Source organism: Dermacentor albipictus, chromosome 7 (assembly GCF_038994185.2).
Source record: "Dermacentor albipictus isolate Rhodes 1998 colony chromosome 7, USDA_Dalb.pri_finalv2, whole genome shotgun sequence".
Taxonomy (NCBI): Eukaryota; Metazoa; Arthropoda; class Arachnida; order Ixodida; family Ixodidae; genus Dermacentor; species Dermacentor albipictus.
Window position 1 is genome coordinate 44,853,946 of NC_091827.1, and position 17,588 is coordinate 44,871,533.

The following is a 17,588-nucleotide window of genomic DNA, read 5'->3' on the forward strand; positions in this document are numbered from 1 at the left end:
CCACTGGTGACATGCTGTCGTCGCTTGCTTGCTAAACCTCCTAAGCGACTGACGAGTGAAAGAATGCAGCATACAAAATGAAGCAAGGCGGTTATCGACTAGGCCTTGTGCCTTGCCATGTTGGCTGTGCGCCAGCCAAGTGTGGAGCGGGTGAGAGGCACCACTAATAGAAGCATAATGCAATAAATACAGCATCAGTATGCATATCCCAATGAGTGAAATGTGCAAAATAAATGAAAGGTTTCAGCATTTTGTTTTCATTTCAGGTGAATCCTTTGATGCAGCAAAGGTACTGGACTTGCTATTTGAAATCATCAGGCGCAGTGAAAGCATCGGTCTAGCAGTGGACTGCATTACTTCAGACATGGGTGGAGGAAATCAAGCCATCTGGAAGCTGCGTGGAATCATGGCCACAAAGTACGGTCGTCCAAGGACCAGCTGCCCCCATCAATGTGGAAACGACCGTAGCCTCCATTTCCTTTCGGACGCACCCCACCTGCTCAAGAACTTGCGCGGGCACCTGGTTCGGCAACAAAGAATCCTTCTAGACGACGACACGGTGCGGAATAACAAGTTGCCATCCAATGAGGTAAGTTGCCGAGTCTCACACCGTCTTACATTGCTGTTCACAACGTAGCGTGCACAATGGAGTTTAATTATTTGGAAAATGTTGTAACTTTTGCTTCTGCAATGAAGATTATTTACTTCAGTGTGAAGCATCTATAGGATTCAGCTTAAATAAATACAAATATGGTTTTACAGTTTCATTTATTTATTCATATAACTCAAGAGTCCCTTTTTGAGGGCATTACATTAGGGGCAGGCACCTGTAAACATACACTATGCTACATTAGCCTACACATGCAAAATGACAATGATCATTTGCTGCTTCTGCAGGTCTCCATGAAGTACCTAGAGCAGCTATGTGAGATCGACGAGAAGCATAGCCTGAAGCTTGCTCCACGCCTGAAGTCAAAGCATTTAAATCCCAGCCATTATGAAAAAATGAATGTAGGCACAGCATATGCTGTATTTAACCATGCAGTAGCATCTGCCCTACGGCTTCTGGTCGAGCAGGGCAAAATGGACGAAGAGGCCCTTACGACAGCATGGTTCGTGGACCAGGTGTTCAAGTGGTTTTCCCTCATGACATCTCGGACGCCAACCATGGCGTTGAGCGACCTCTGCCCTGAAAAGGGAAAGGAAGCTGTGACCTTCCTGACTGACTTCATGGAGGTCTTCAGGAACCTCCGCATCATTGACAAAGGAAAGACTAATGCAGCATGGAAGCCTGTCCAGGCCGGCATAATAATAACGACTACAACTGCACTGAACTTACGCAAACTGTATGTGCAAAGCAAGAATCTGAAATTTCTGCTGTTGAGTCGCCTCTGCCAAGACGCGCTCGAGAACCTATTTAGCACAATAAGAGTTAAGACGCCCGTACCCAGGGCACGGGAATTCAAGTATACCTTAAGAGTCATTGTCCTGGCACAATTCTTCAAGCCAAGCAGGCATGGCTCTTACGACATTGATGACTCTGTTCAGCTAACAGATTTTCTTTCCTCCCGACCTGATTTGGCTGAAGAACTAGATAATATAAATATGCCAGAGGAAGTAGGAGACCTTGAGCCTGAAGAACAGCAGTCTCTACAGTATGTCGCTGGTTATGTGGCACGCAACATCATGAAAAAGCACAAGCTCTGTGAGAGTTGCGCAACTTTATTGGTTCAGCCGGCAAAGAATGAAAACAGGTTTTTGGCACTCAAGAACTACATTCCAGACAAGCAATCTCTTTGCACACCATCCGAAATATTATGCACCTCAGTGAGTGTGTGGAGACATACTTCAGGGTGAATGAAGAGTCTCTTGTCATGGGGAAAGTCAACGTTGATCAAGTCAGAACACTCATTGCAGCCGTGGAGCCCACGTTCACTGTTTTTCCTGCATGTCACAATGTTGCAGACAAAGTTGTGCATGAATTTTTGTTGTGTAGGCTGCGCTTTGCACTGCGTGCAAAAAATGAAATGCTGCAAAAGAAAGCAGCACAAAACTCTAAGTGCGGATCACAAAGTGTTGGCATGCGTGCAGCTATTTCAAACGTGAAGTGAGCTGTAACTTTATGCTTCAAGAGCTAGACCATTCTTAAATTCTGTGTCCATATCAATATGCTGTTGCACTGTTCTAAGAGTTGACAGTGGGTTACCATTATTCTACGTTTTGTATGTCTCAGGCTGAAAAGGCCGACATGTTTTTGTAATATGGGCTTGATACACTGTCTTTAGTACCCTTAAAGGACTATAGACGACAAATTTTTGCTTGCATGCTTTCTTGTTTCAAACGATGTGTTAGACATTCGTATACATGGAGCAGCCTGTGGTATTCGCGTACAACCGCTAAATAATTAACAATTTAATTTCTTCATGACGCTATTCCAGTTTCACCGAACGACGACTGTGATGTCAAGTTGATGTTTTCGTCACGTGATTCAGTAGAAAAACTAATATAATCGCTGACAGGTCATTTTTTGCCATTCCAGGTCTTGGAAAAGGTTGGATTAAATGTCGCAGTAAATTATAACTACACATCAATGATTGTTAGTTTTTTTAGTGGATCACGTGACCAACACATGAGCTTGACATCACAGTCGTTCGTCGATGAAACAGAAACAGCATGAGAGAAGAAAATCCATTATAAATTATTTAGCACTGTAGGCAAATACTGCCCGGTAACCCATGTATTCTATTTTGTAACGCATCGTTTGACACAAGAAAACACAGAACAATATTAGGTGTTCATAGTCCTCTACTAACAACTGCCATGTATGTTTGGTGTGAATTTTGTCACATTTGATATTCCATGCTGAGTTCAGCCTCCAGAGTCAGGCAAAGAAGACATTATTCCAGTTTGCAATATTTAATTATTTTTTTCTGGCTTATTTATTTTGGACTCTTGGCTCATCACTGCAAGCTGGTTCCGGTTTTTTTAAAACCTGACCAAGTCTATGTTAGGGGAGTCGGATGGCACAGATATTGAATGCCTGCGGCTCTTTGTCTAGTCTCTCTTAGCCATTCCACTAATGCTTAATTTGCTGCACTATGGGGGAAAAAATTGCCTGCTGGAGTTTTGTGCACTTAACCCAGTTTGTGCTGTTTATGGTTGCTCTTATGTTTTTGTGTGTAGAAGCTGTATGCATGGTACAGAATTTTTAAAATTTATTCAAGCAATTTGATGCGTTTTAAATGTTCTTGGATTGCATTGTTTAGGAGGGTTGTAAGCACACATTCATACTTGTGTGGTGGTTGATGCTGCATATAAGACCATCGTGCAAAATGTCGAGTGTATTTGAGGAGCTCTTCTAGTCCGTGCTTAGGATGAGAGTACTGGCCGACTCGGCTTATTATGGCTTGTATGTAAGGCTTTGCAGCTTCAAAAGCTATTTTCTGTATTCCGCAGAAGGATGAAATCAGACTTTGCTGTGGTTTTAAGGAGATATTGTGCAATCGGTGTTTTCTGGTGTTCATGCTCTTGCAGTTTCATTGGCATATATACAAAATTCATTTTGTTTTTGTTCGTACATACTAATGGTGTTGCTATTTGAGAGTTGGTACTTTTAAATGGTGTTGTCAGTACTGGGTAGTTGTTATCTTTGTGTTGTACAGCAAACTCCACTTGCTGTTCAAGATGACTGCAGGGGTGATAGGTGTTTCTAGTCTTGCATGTGCTGTTTGCAGCGCTTCTACTTTGTTTATTTTCCACACTAGTGGTGTAAGCCTCCAGTGTGTTCCGTAGGTGAAACAAACGTGTTTGCTTCTGGAGGTGAGGTCAGTGATATATACTTTTTGAATGACTGTTTGCTTGGAACATGCGGATGAAAAGGAGCTGGCTCACCTGCATGTTTGCTAGGAAACAAGGCTTGTGGGGCAGGTTCTGGCACCAGTCACCAGCGCCCGTTCTTATGAGTTGTAAGAGGGTTCCTTTCTTGTGTAATGCTGTGCCTTCCCAGTGGTGCCAGATGAGGACCTCCGTGTGCTCCGTTGGCTACCTGTGTCTCTGTCAGTGCCATTCAGCTGCAGAGTAATGCAGAGTAGTTGATTTATGACAAGGTAGACAATTTCATAGCTCAAACTGTATCTGCTGATCCCGTGGGCTTTTTGAAAGCTTTTCACAGATAGCAAAGCATCCTCTGAAGTGCCATCAAAAATTAATGTATGAAAGAAATGCAGTTGCTGCCACCATAACTACTATTTATTCTTTAGTCAATGATTACCCCCCTTAGCCCGAGGGCGCAACAGCAGGGGCATTCGCTTCGCCTCACTGCCATTGTGATGATTGGCGCTGCAACTGAAACTTGTTTGCTAGCACAGTAATTACAGATCGTGATACATTCCAAGCAACACACGCATTGAAGCTTAGTTAAAACTATGTTTATAAATCCGAAAAAAGAAATAATAAAGTTCATTAGGCTTCAGAACTTGTAGCTTCCGTACATGATGGATGTTGCAGGCAGTTTGTTAGTCGCAAGGAGCAAAACTAAGCCATTCTTAATTTCTACTTCAGGTGTACCTACACTTCCAAGTCTCTTCAGCATAAGCACATTTGCCTTATGTGCCATAAAGAGAAAAAAAAAGCGATATAACTCACTTACGTGCACTTTGTTTTTAGGTGCCAAAGTGTCTTAGTCTGCCCATTTTTTAAGTTTGCATGTTGTGCCTGCTTCATGATCACATTTGACTGGGAGACTTTACTCGGAAATACAGGATGATGAAGGAAAGACGGGATGAGCTTGAATTGACAACAGCATTAAGGAAAGCAATGTGTGCGCCCAGCCACTACACTTAAACAGGAATGATGTTTTGTGATTACATGAAAAAATTTGTATCACAGCAAAAACCACCAAAAGCAAAGAAGGTGAAAGCTTCATACTTGTAGCAAAATTAAAAACAAGAATAAAGCCTCACCTTAAAACGTAAAAAAACTATATTATCTAGAATTAAGTAACCTAAGTGCTCTTTGAAGAAAATCAACACCAGATATATCATTGACATGCGTCTCTTCCCAACCTGTGAATGAGAGGCGCCTCAAGAATCCCCCTAGCTAACTTGTCTTTTAATTGTCCTAAGACTTCTGTGTTTCTGTACAGCAGATAAAAACTACAAGCTTTACAGTGCAAACAGACATACTGAGCATTATTTTTGTTAAGTGAAGCACAATGTTCTCTTCGTCAGTTGTTTAGGAAACGACCAGTTTGCCCTATATGAACAGACCTACAGCTCAGAGATATCTTGCAAACCATGAGTGCTGCACATTCAATAAGCTTGGTGGTATGCTTCATATCACAAACCAGTTTTTTCACCATACTTCAGCTGAAAAGTGTGTAAAGGCTTGACAACTTGTGCGGGAAGTGGGAGCGTGTGAAGATTACGTCTGTGCTGAATTTTTCTGCTACCATTTGGGAACAGAGAGATATGGTGAAAGCAGGGCAAAATCTGAAATTCCTTTTTCTGCTGTTCTTTTGTGGCACTGAGGACAGTGGGTCATCTATATTCTCTGCACAATTTCTGAAACAGGCTTTCTGCATCATCGGTGAGCACCGACATGTTGGTCTCCTTGGGTATGCCTCTGAAATAAAAGCTTTCTTTGTCTGTTTGCATTTGTGCCATCCTTCTTTCCCCGTCCTTTGTTTCTTCGGCAGGTATCTCTGTAAAAATTATTGCCAACTAGCCCAAAGTTCGACTTTGTTCATGACTAAAGCCGTAGGCTTGTGGTCGGGAAAATGAAAGTGCAATGTATATGTTATATCTGTCAATAAATGTGTGCAAGGTGGCTATCGCTTACCGCACACAAAGCACTCATATTGTTTACTGCCTTGCTTTCATTGAATGTGCGATTTGTACCTGGATCTACATTACAAATGAAACTGACCTATACACATGACATTTAAGAAAATATTACCCAACACTGCATGCATGTAATATCAAGTAACTCATCTTTTGATTTATTTTCCTTTGGTCACCTACACACAAGACTGCAGAATCTGACACATTGCAGTCCTTTCTTAAAATTTCGTCAATACGAGGCCCTTGATACTTCCTTTTTTACACTTATCCTTTGCTCATTCATACATACGCATTTTGAGCCTGAAACAGACGGCCAGGTGATATTCAAAACGCATGCTTCAAATTTTGAGCTTCTAAGCCGAGCGCATGCAATGAACTGAAGTCAACATACATATGTTTTATGTTGAAATGCTACGGTGCATACCCAAATAATGCTGTGCTTGATGCATAACAAGAAATACAAAACAACAGAACACCCAGTAGCTTTAGTTTCACTCTGTCACTATGCATGTCAAATAAACCGCTCTAAAAGCACAATAATTTTATACATCGCCCATGCAACTTAGAAAAAAAAAGTGCTGCGTCACCAGCGGGCGTTCCTGCCTTTTTTTTACACGCAGCAATTCCTGGCAGTCTAAGAAAACAGTCATAAATCAGTTGAGAAGAGTAGCCGCTCATGAACGCACTAGACAGCCGCGTTCATAAACCGCAATGTAGCAAACTCTCGCTCATTATCAGTGTACAGAAGTACATATACGCTGCTGTAATCACAAAAATGGCTCATATTGGTTTTCCTCAAGATTTAGTGCGCAAAACGGTCATCGCAGTTGGTTTTTACGCCTGCTGTGCACAGATCGTCTTACGATCACGGCCAAGCACCGATGCGCACACGGCAGCCGCAATGTGTCGTGCGTATACGGCGGACGAAGTCGCCCGGCATAGTCGAGAACGCGCGGTATCGGATTACAAACTAAATTAAATGTATCCGATTTAGCTTGTGAAATTACACAATGAACGTACGTACCTGTGACACTGTCAGGTGTTTCGACCTGCTTGGAAACATTCAGTAGAAGCCGACGGCGGTCCACGATATTCATGCCCAAAAGCACAAGCTTGCCTCATTGCGGCTCGAAGTGACGAAACGTTTTCTTCGTAGCTTGCTTCGGGGAAGGGGAAAAAAAACGCATGCATAAGCTCGCGATAGCAGCGCTAAGCTGCTGCCCGCAATCGTAGCACAGTTCCAGGTGTAAACACGATCGGCGTGCAAAACAACCACCGGCTGGATAACATCGCCAAATAACATGTCCTTTTCGTTCTTGGCAACCATTATCTCCGGGCACAAAGTATTTGTACTTCAGTAAACACTCAACCCGATGTGTCGCCGAATATCAAGCTCTTCCAACACAGCGGCCTTCCCGCGACGCAGTCGGCTTGGAAGGTGTATGGCGGTGGCCGCTCAGTGTTGCCAGTCAAATCCCGACCTTTGCGGTACTCTGAAATTTTTTTCCAGTGACTCTAGGGTAAGTGCCTCGCGAGCGCCACGGTGACCACGGGACACACGGAAGCGGCCGAAGAAGCCGCGATAGCCCTAGCACTCGTCGCGGTGCCGAACGCTGCGATCGTGATCAGCGACTCGCAGGCGGCAATCCGCGGCTTCGCGCGCGGTCGTGTGTCGCGGGAAGCGGCCCGCATACTCCAAATTTCTGACGACGGCGACTCGTCATCGCCCTCGCAACGCCAAAATTCTACGGTCTTCCTCCTCTGGACCCCGGCACATACCGATGTTCCGCTCGCGGGCAACGAGGCGGCCCACGCCACGGCTCGAGGTCTCACACGCCGAGCCGCCGCTGATTATGTGGCCGCCTCCGCCCCCGAGAACGGGGCATCGGATCTGCCGGATCGGGACACTACAACAGAAACACAACAAGAAGCACACTGGGCGTGGGGCGATCGCCTAACCACGTTCAGAGACCTCACCCAACACTACAGACTCGAAAGACGCACATTCCCGCCACCGCACGACAAATTGAACAGGAACGAGGCCGTAGCTTTGCGCTTGCTCCAGACACACACCTACCCTAGCCCCGCTATCTTATACACCACTGCTATCCGCGTTTCTATTGAACAGACGCATGTAAAACATGCGGACAGAGAGCAACGCTGCGACACATGCTCTGGGAGTGTGCCGGCAACAACGGTAATCAGACCAGCTCCGTTGGCGACGCGTCCATAATCGCGGCCTTTGCCAGGGTGGGAGAAGGCTCGAGCTCGCTTCTTCCCGACGCCGCCCCGGATGCGGGAGCCGCCGGGGACCTTCTCCGTAGGCGTCGCCGCCGCTGGGAGGCGGCTATCAGAAGTTCAGAGCTGGCAGACCAGCTCTGGGCCGTCCGGCAAGCCGAAGATGCCGCTCGAGTCCAAGGACTTCGAGCCGTCACCTGAGGCCACCACAGCAAGAACTGCCGGACTATTCTTTATTAAAGTTTCTTCTTCTTTGCTATTGGGCGAAGCTAAATTTATGTCACTAGCTTCTACACACACACACACACACACACATATATATATATGCATGAGAACGGAGAAATCGTTTTTTCTCGCCAACCACTGCACCGATGGTTTGTTACGTTTAAGCGAAGTAGTTATTAATCCATAAACGGTAAGAAGTATGTTTTGAATTTATGCCATCGGTTTTCTTTTAAAGGAATATTCCTGAAAATTGCAAAATTTCAAAAAGCAAAATGAGCAAGTTTGCTGCCCTGCAACACATCAATAAATAAAGGTATCACGATGCTGCAAACTGCACCTCATAATAAATCTAAAGCGGTAAAAAATTGTGCATTGCAAGCCGCTTTTAGGTATTGGCCTCGAGCTCAGCCACTGGAAAAGCTGGCGCCACCGTCGGCGTGACGTGCTAGTAGGGATCACGTGGACATAGCGGCCGCGTCGGCTGCTTCGGGCGCGCCGAAGGGAGCTGAAAACGAGTTTAAATTCCCTCGAACGCTGCGGTCCTCATTTAGTGGCGAAATTTTCCCGCTTCGAGTGTCTCTTTTACAACGCTTGAAAGCACTACAATAGGTAGTGGCTGCCTTTGAAGGCGCGCAACATGGTAGGCTACTGCTCGGTGCCGCAGGGCCGGACGCACGTAACGGAGGCCGGTGTCAGCTTTATTTACACGTAGCCGCAGGACAAGAAGCTGCGTGAAGCTTGGCTTGCGAAACATAAAACCGGCAAACAGTCATCGGCTGCAACTCGGGTATGCAGCAAGCACAGACGCGAGGAAGATTTCTGCTACGGCGCCCGGTCTGCGATGTTCTGAAAACGCGCACTGAGACGCTCGCCAGAGTCCGCTGCCCGACTAATGTCATGACGGTTTGGTTTATGAACTTGTCGATGCTATAGATACTGGCAAGTTCAGTGGAGTGGAAAGGCAGCGGTAAGAAGCACATTTTTAAAGAGCATGGCATATGGTCATGTTTGTGTAATGAATTAATGCACCGGATTACAAAAAAGGAGCAGAGGGAAATTGCACGCTGAGAGCGCCGATAAACATGCAGTGCGACGCAACTTGAGAAATAGTATTGAAAGTACAAAGAATTTAGAAGAAAAAAAGATTGAATCATCGCGATGGCACATCACAGTCCCCGTAGGCGTCGAAGTCTCTACAGTGAAATTATTTTTGAACAGCTCTGATAGCGCCCACGCAACAATGGTTGCTTGTATACTGCCAATACTCATATTCTGCGGCCTAAAGCTCATGGCACGGTGCGAAAACGCGCGCGCGGAGAAAGCGAAACAGTACGTGGACAAGCATGCAGACGCGCAGTCGGTCGCTGCGAATCTGCGCGATCGCTGCATTGAGGCTTCGTTCTATTACGCTCCATTTAGTTATACAAACACTATAAGAACATATTTCACATAGTTTGCTCTCAGCGTTTACCTCCCTTTTACGCAAGAAGCCGGTTCGGGAGACTCCATGCATCGCGGCGGCCGCGCGCAGTGGCGTTCACTGTACGTATTCGGTAAAGAGATAGCGTCTGTGAACGATTGTGTGCTTTCAGTTTGCCCAAGATTATTATTTAGACAGTAAAAAACTTATCTCGTTTCGAAAGTACTTACAGAAATGTCCGGGAGAGCTCGCGCGGGGTGTTTTCAGTGAGCGCTGACAGCAAAACCTATGAGGAGCGCGCCGCATGATCCCTAACACTACGCCAGCGAGGCGCTTCCGATAGATGGCGACTCCGTAACTCCTCGCCGCCAATAGCGACGGAGGCATGAGCTCTGCGGCGGAAGGGAGGAGAGTGGTGAGGCCGTCTGTTCCACGCGCCGTCGGCCGGGTAAATTTTTTTAATAAAGTTCATTTTCTTCTTTCCGACAACGAGAATCGAACACGGACCTCCTGGGTGAGAGTCGGGTATCCTAACCACTACGTGTCGTACGTTAGGTGCAACGCTGTGGAGGCTAGAAACTTCTTGTAGTGAACGCGTTCGCGCTTATTTCGATATTTCTTGACCCGATTTTTGTGAAAACTTTCTTTATATAAGCTCAGTTCTGAATGAAAAGAAAGAATTTACCCTTAGAAGCAAACAAACCACGTACTAATGCGGTTGCGACACGCTGTTTTAAATCAATTTACTTTTCGTTGTTTCTTTAATTGTAGCCCGTCGCGGCAGCCTCACTTGCACGCTGCCGCGCAGCGAAGCATAGACTGGAACGCGCGGAGGGATAAATTTTGGTGATTGGACTTATGGCGTGGCTTCCACAGCGTTGCACCTGATGCACGAAACGGAGTATGGACGATGCCGGTGGCAAGCTCTACCGCTTCGTAGACCCCTTTAAATAGTATAACAGCTAGCGCCTTAGAAAACAGCGCCGCGCATGCGCAAAGAGCAGTGGGGGTGAGATCAAGCGGAAAAGAATTTCTCCCTTGAGAACGCAACGTTTATAGACTTCGCGCGGCTCCTTGGCCTAGCCTAGAAATGTAGTCAACCATAAAATTTTACGAGCACGAGATCCGAAAAAAATATGAATACCAGCGCAGCTTTAAAACGCAGACTATAGTGTTCGCATTTACAACCTCTACCACTGTATGTGAACAACAAGGCTGCCTCGGAAAGTGAAAGTTTTTTTAGATCCCGTGGTCCATTAATTTTATTGTGCCTGACTGTACTAGAATATAGTTTGACTTCTGACATCAGGCGGTGCCCACGGCCAACACCGCCCTCTGGGCGCTGGAAGATATCTCTGAGGCGGCGTGCTGGGACTTACGTCATATCCGCTAAACACCAGGAGCTCGCGTTATATGCCAAGGCGCTATTCAAGGGCTGCTAATTTGGCGTGTTCGAATACTTTACGAATATGCATACTTCCAAAGATGTGCGCAATGCTTGTGCTTGGAGGCTCTCTGGTGTGCGCGGACAGGGTGAGTGAGCCCATGTTAGATGATAGCCCAAGCATGCTGCAACGTACACCCGTGAGCACAAGTATATGGACCACAGGGTCGCCGGAAAAACAGAATTTCTCCGTAGTTAACATGCATAAACGTAAACTCACGAGTGCACTAGAAAGTTCGTAATGTCAAATTTGGATTGCAGCCTTTAATTTCAAGTTGCATTCACAGGTAGAGCACAAAATTAGTCTTATCGTGGAAACCCTGGTCCGTATACTTTTTTTTTTTTTGCTCACGGGTGTACCTATGAAAGCATTTCACGCCTTCCTCATCAGTCACGTAACCTACGCCGCCCCCTTCCCCAACTGGAAGAAGACGGAGCTGGACGAAATCTGCACACTAATCGGAACGGGATTAAGAAAGGACCTAAGCCTCCGTAGAAACACTGGCACGGAACGACTCCTCCAACTGGGTCTACACAACACGGCAACCCAACTTTTTCAGGCACAGCGAAACGCCCAAATTAGTCGGCTCTCGCTCACAAGGGCGGGCACCGAGATCTTGCTAGAAGCAGGCATACAGCCGCCAGAGAAGTCGCAACTATGCACAAACGCCAAGAGGGCAGTAACAGTTGATCCAATCGCGAGGAACACATACCCGACCCACAACGAAGGGCGGAAAAAAACGAGAGCCAGTGCGATCATCGACGACGTCAGACGTAAGGAATTGACGCGCCCAGATATTGGAATCGAGGCGCCTACGCGGCCTCCGTGGTGGACGCTGTTAGGATCGGCCTGCAGCTATTTCAGCCCGCTGCAGGTGCGTCGATCAATCCGGGGTGGTGGCGCCCTTCGGAGAACCAGCGAGGACGGCGCTAACCAACCGTGAACTTCCTTTGGAGAACTGCGGACTATGGCAGCTCTGGAATGTAGAGGCCCCGGCTGGGTTCCGGCGTGACCACCTGACTACGGGGACGCAGGACAACGGATACCACGCGACTGCGCTGCAAAGGTCGTCGGCCCTCGAGAGAGCACTGAAACCTTGGGGCACGTGTGTGTGAGCCTTCCTCCTCCAAAAGGCGGGCAGTCTACTATGACGTCGAACGATGACGTCGAATGGAGTGCTTATGAGCAGTGGTTGTCGGCTGCTAGAGGGTGCTCGTTGCCGTGCTCGAAATGTACTCGTGAGCTGTGTGCTCGTTTGCTGTATGCTTCGTCTTGCTGGCTCCATTTGGGAGCCACGCTAGACTGTCGATGTATATGTCTTGTTTAAACTGTAAATAATGTAAATAAATCCTGCTCGCCTGGTCCTGTCGCCCCAAGTTCATCCGATCGTCCTACTAGCCCGACTCCATACCCAATAACTGGTGGCAGAGCTAGGGATGAACCTTCGTCTGAAGATACAACAACGCCCATGGCTCGCTCGTCAACGCAGCCACGCTAGTTGACAACTTGACTCGTGAAGCAGAAGAAGTGGCCATCGCGGTGGCCCTTCGAAGCTGCAAAGGAGCCTCCGTCATTTAATCGAACTCAAGAACAGCCATCGGAACCTTCTCGGCGGCCCTCGTCTCTTGGAAAGCAGCCACGGTTGTCAACGAAATCTTCTACCAACAAACGGGAGATTACAACCTCGTGTCCCCACACATCGCACGGTTCCCGGCCCACGTGGGCAACATTTCCGGACATCCTGGCTGTAATCCGAACGAGCGGGCACACCAACTATCGCGATAACTCGCATTCCGCATCTGCGGTCCGCCCCCTCGCTTCGACCCAGCCTGGAGGGACGTAGACAACAAAGACCCGCTCGCGTCATACCACGAGATCACTTCCAAATCATAGGTTAGCAGGAAGAATTTTCCCTCCGGGGGGCGGGGAGTGCGGGTTTTTTTAAAAATATTTTTGTCGGCGCGTCGCGTAGGACTAGTAACGTTTAGGACTCCAAGACTGCGAACAATGAACTTTACGTAAGGACTACAGTCGTATTTGCGAGCAGACAAAACTAAAGAACGTGAACTACGTGAAATATATCCTCTACACAAACACTATAGGAAGTCGAATCCATGCTCAGCACTGCACACACACACGTGGAAGGTGTATATCGGAGCTCTAATATCAGCCACGTCGATTTGTATGACACTGACACATCTAGATAAGAATTTACTGCTGCTATACAGACAGCAATTTGCTGAATACGTGCAAGCAGCTGGCACTTTGCACCATCCTGACCATTCACCCAGTAACTAAACTAATAAAAAAAAACATAAACCGAGACCGGAATATCGAATTATTTCCTGCTAAGAAAAAAAAACTAAGCTGCCACAAATGTATGTACACGTTCTCAACCACATTCCGGGCGGTCGTCGCATGTTTTCTTTCGTGGATGTCGGTGGTTGCTTTCACCACCCGCCAGTTTTGGATAACGTCTCTTTTGGCGTGCATGCGCTTTTTCCGGCGCGATTAAACAGTATTCCCGTCTTGTGTAACTTACGAAAGAGTGCCTTCAAAAGAGGGAGTACCTTAAAAAAGAAAAACAAGGGGGTGTATGAAAAATGACGGGCGCCACATAAGTCCTGATGCAACACGAACGTATATGAAAGCCCGTAAGCTTAGTCATGCGCGCACTAACATGTTTTTGTCGATTCAAGTAAAACCGTATTCCATTCTGACCATGACCCGCGAAATCTGTGGTGGGTGACTACAAAGAGGAAGCGCCGCTCCGTCGACGAAGATGGGACACTGCACAACATCGATTTGCGCGGGGCTGCCAGCACATCATACACGTGGTGTTTCAGAGCTGCGGTCCGTTGCGGCGCAAGTATTTCTTCATGACTATATATATATATATATATATATATATATATATATATATATATATATATATATATATATATATATATATATATATATATATATATATATATATATATACCAGAAAAAACAGTTCTGGGTGCGGGTAAAAATGCACAGTGAAGTAGACGCGCGTATGAAGCGGTTTATTGACGTTTCGTCCGGGGACCGGCCTTCATCAGAGACTGAAGGCCGGAACCCGGCCGAAACGTCAATTAACCGCTTCATACGCGCGTCTACTTCACTGTATATATATATATATATATATATATATATATATATATATATATATATATATATATATATATATATATACGCTCGTTGAAGCCCTGCAGGCGCTTGTGGACGCGTGACCACACGTGACCAGATGCGATGTCATCCACGCGTATTGTATGGATTGGGAGGTCAATCCCACCGCTCGTAACCAGTTGTCAAGATTGGAGTCGGGCATGAATTAGATGGCAGCTGGCCCATGCCGTGTTCCAACTTATCCAAGCTGAGGACGTTGTTGAATGGAATATGGGTTTATTTACAGTATATACATAAGGACGCTGCAGTTCATCAGTCTAGCATGCCTGCGAGAGGAAAGTACACCGAGCAGCCGCACAACAGCGGTTTATAAACACTCGGTCCTCCCTCGATCCCTAGGTGAGGGAAACGCTCGATCAGTAGACGAGCCGCCTTTGAGCGGCAGGGCTTCCGCACCGGTTTCGAACCGATTTGCGCTCGAGCCGCCCATCGCCGCAAGCCGAACCGCACGCGTGCGGTCGCGCGAAAGATTGCACGTATCAAACACTTGAGCACAAATTTCGGTTTACAATGTGTACGATACACACTGTGCACACAGTGTAAATGGTACTTTATGCACAAGTGCTGGATACGTGCAATTTTTCGCGTGACCGCAAGCGTGCGGTGCGGCTTGCGGCGATGGGCGGCTCGAGCGTAAATCGGCCCGGTCCGGAACACGCTTTCGCGCCCGTTTCACGGACCCCACCGACGGCAGACAGACTTCGCAGAACTCGGGGCTTGCGTTAGGAACGGGGCGTGGGAGGGGGCCTCCAGATACGCTCCCTCGGGAACTCCCTTGCCCACGACAGACCGGGTCGGCGGTGGCGTATTCAGTCAGTAAGCCTAGTTCGTCGAACTCCCCTCGGCAATCACGCGACGAACGTCGTGGGCGCGGCGTATTGTCCCCCAGACACAATAGACTTAGTGACGCCTTGTGGCCAGAAGGGAGCGATGGCTTTCCAGGAAGAGTCGACGCCGCTCTCGCAACTGGCTGGCTAAACTTGGACCTCGGCAAGCCGTTCTGAACAGCATACTATCGCACTAAATATGACTTGCAACACGGGCGTATACACTCGTCAGTTATTTCAATAACGAAAATGACTAGTGCCTTCTTTATTTCTCTCGTAAACAGGGACCATGCGAAGAGAAAGCAAACCTCAAGATTCAAAGTTATATGCACGATTGCTTTGAATCTTCGGCTTAGAGTATATTGGCTTGTTCACCAGGAAATTAAGGAAAAAAAATTAAGTGCACAATGTGCAGTTACTCTAAGTCCACGTCATCCTGGGTACACGCCAGCACAGACAGGGATTGAAAAAAAAAACAGTTACAAAAGAATAGAAGTTCAACAACAAAGACTGGACTGTCAAGTGAGCTTTGTGGTGCGAACCTCTCTTTTTGTCTTTTGTGACTAGTTTTTTTTTCCTTCAACTATGTACCAACTGGCCCGGATTTCAACCCCTCTGCAAAACAGACGGGGAATCTTGGTTAAACTTCCAAATGAACTTCACTGCTGACAAGTAAGTGTACGAAAGTAAAGTCAGCTTGTGCTTGCATTATTGCAGTATTTTGCAACACAATGTATGAAAATGCTTCCTGCACTTACTAGTTTTGTGGGGAACAAAAATAGCTGGACGGAGGACATTTTTCACCCCCACGTGGCCATGTACAAGGCGTCCCAGCTGTCGTGCACTAAGATTTAAAAATATGCAAATGCCACGTAGCTGGACAGAACCAAGGTAATGTTATTTGCTGCCGCTTGTGAGATAACTCGGATAACCTTTTCTTTTTAATTCCGCCCAATTACGCAATTAGTGTTTATTAATCGTCTTGTCAAATATTAAATAATTAGATGAAACGGGTTAAGGAGAAAATTGTAGAGCCGCATGAAAAACTCCCGATACAGCTTTCTGTTGCTCGATGCGTGCTACATAACAGTGTATTCGCGGGCGTGAAAGAAGCCCGCGAATACACGCAAAATTGCCACGTGACTTTCCTGTGCAAGAAGCACCGACTCCCCTCCTCCCTACGGCCACAGGGATGCTCCCGCTACTCACAACGAGATTATTAAATTCTTCTACATGTCTAGAAGGGTCTTTGCACCCCCTCACCCCAGGTTGAATAGGGCGCAAGCCGTTTCTCTTGGGCTTCTGCAGACTAATACGTATCCGTGTCTGTCCATTCTCCACGAGGCTTACCCGGACGTGTATCGCGACGACGCCTGCCCCTCCTGCGGGCAGACCTCTACTCTAGCGCACATGCTGTAGGAGTGCGGGTCGACATACCCCAAGTTCATCAAGGAGGAGTGGGACTCGCTTCTGCGTAGCCCCGCTCTGGAAAGGCAAATCCTGGCTGTCCGGCGTGCCCGCGACCGGGCCGGTGGGCTAGACCTGCCGGTCCCGACGTTCGACTAGCCAGGTGCGCGACGAGTTCGCGTCCTCGCCGAACCTCCAGCAAATCTTTCTTCACTCATTCTTCACTCATTGCCACGGGACTGGCCGCTTGAAGCACTTATTCCCGATTCGCGGACTGCTTTCACGCTCGGGAAATCACTTGCGTAGCACGTATTGAGCAACAGAACGCTGTATCGGGAGTTTTTTCATGCTGCATTACAATTTTCTCCTTGACACTTTTCATCTAATTATAATATTGGAGATGTGGATCAATTAAGTAAGGCTAACTATGCAATTATGCAAGATGTAAAACAAAAACTCCGAGTTGCTCCAAGCGACGGCAAACATCATCTTAGTTCTGTCCAGCTACGTGCACCATATGGCATTTGCATATATATATATATATATATATATATATATATATATATATATATATATATATATATAATCTCGGTGCATGATAGTTCGAAAGCCCTGTTTATAGTGCTCCAAAAGACTCTCTTTTGCAGCTTTTCTGTGACATAATTACGTTTCCTCGTCCAATCAAATTACAAGCCAAGACTATCATGTCTGCAACTCGCGTGTACATCGCATACTTGGCGTATTTGTTGCCCCAATTTACTTTGAAAACTTCAGCCTATCTCAGTATGTGTAACTTAGGCCAAGTGGAACGGCCTATTATAGAGGAACGAGGAGCACATTGCAATAACGCGCTCGCTCGCTTGCATTTGAATCAGTGCGAATTTCGGCATTCTGCCCGGCGAATGTGTGAAACAGCGTCTACTGCGAACGGGTCAAAGTGCCTTCCCACGCAATTCATACGCAGCATGTTCCGATC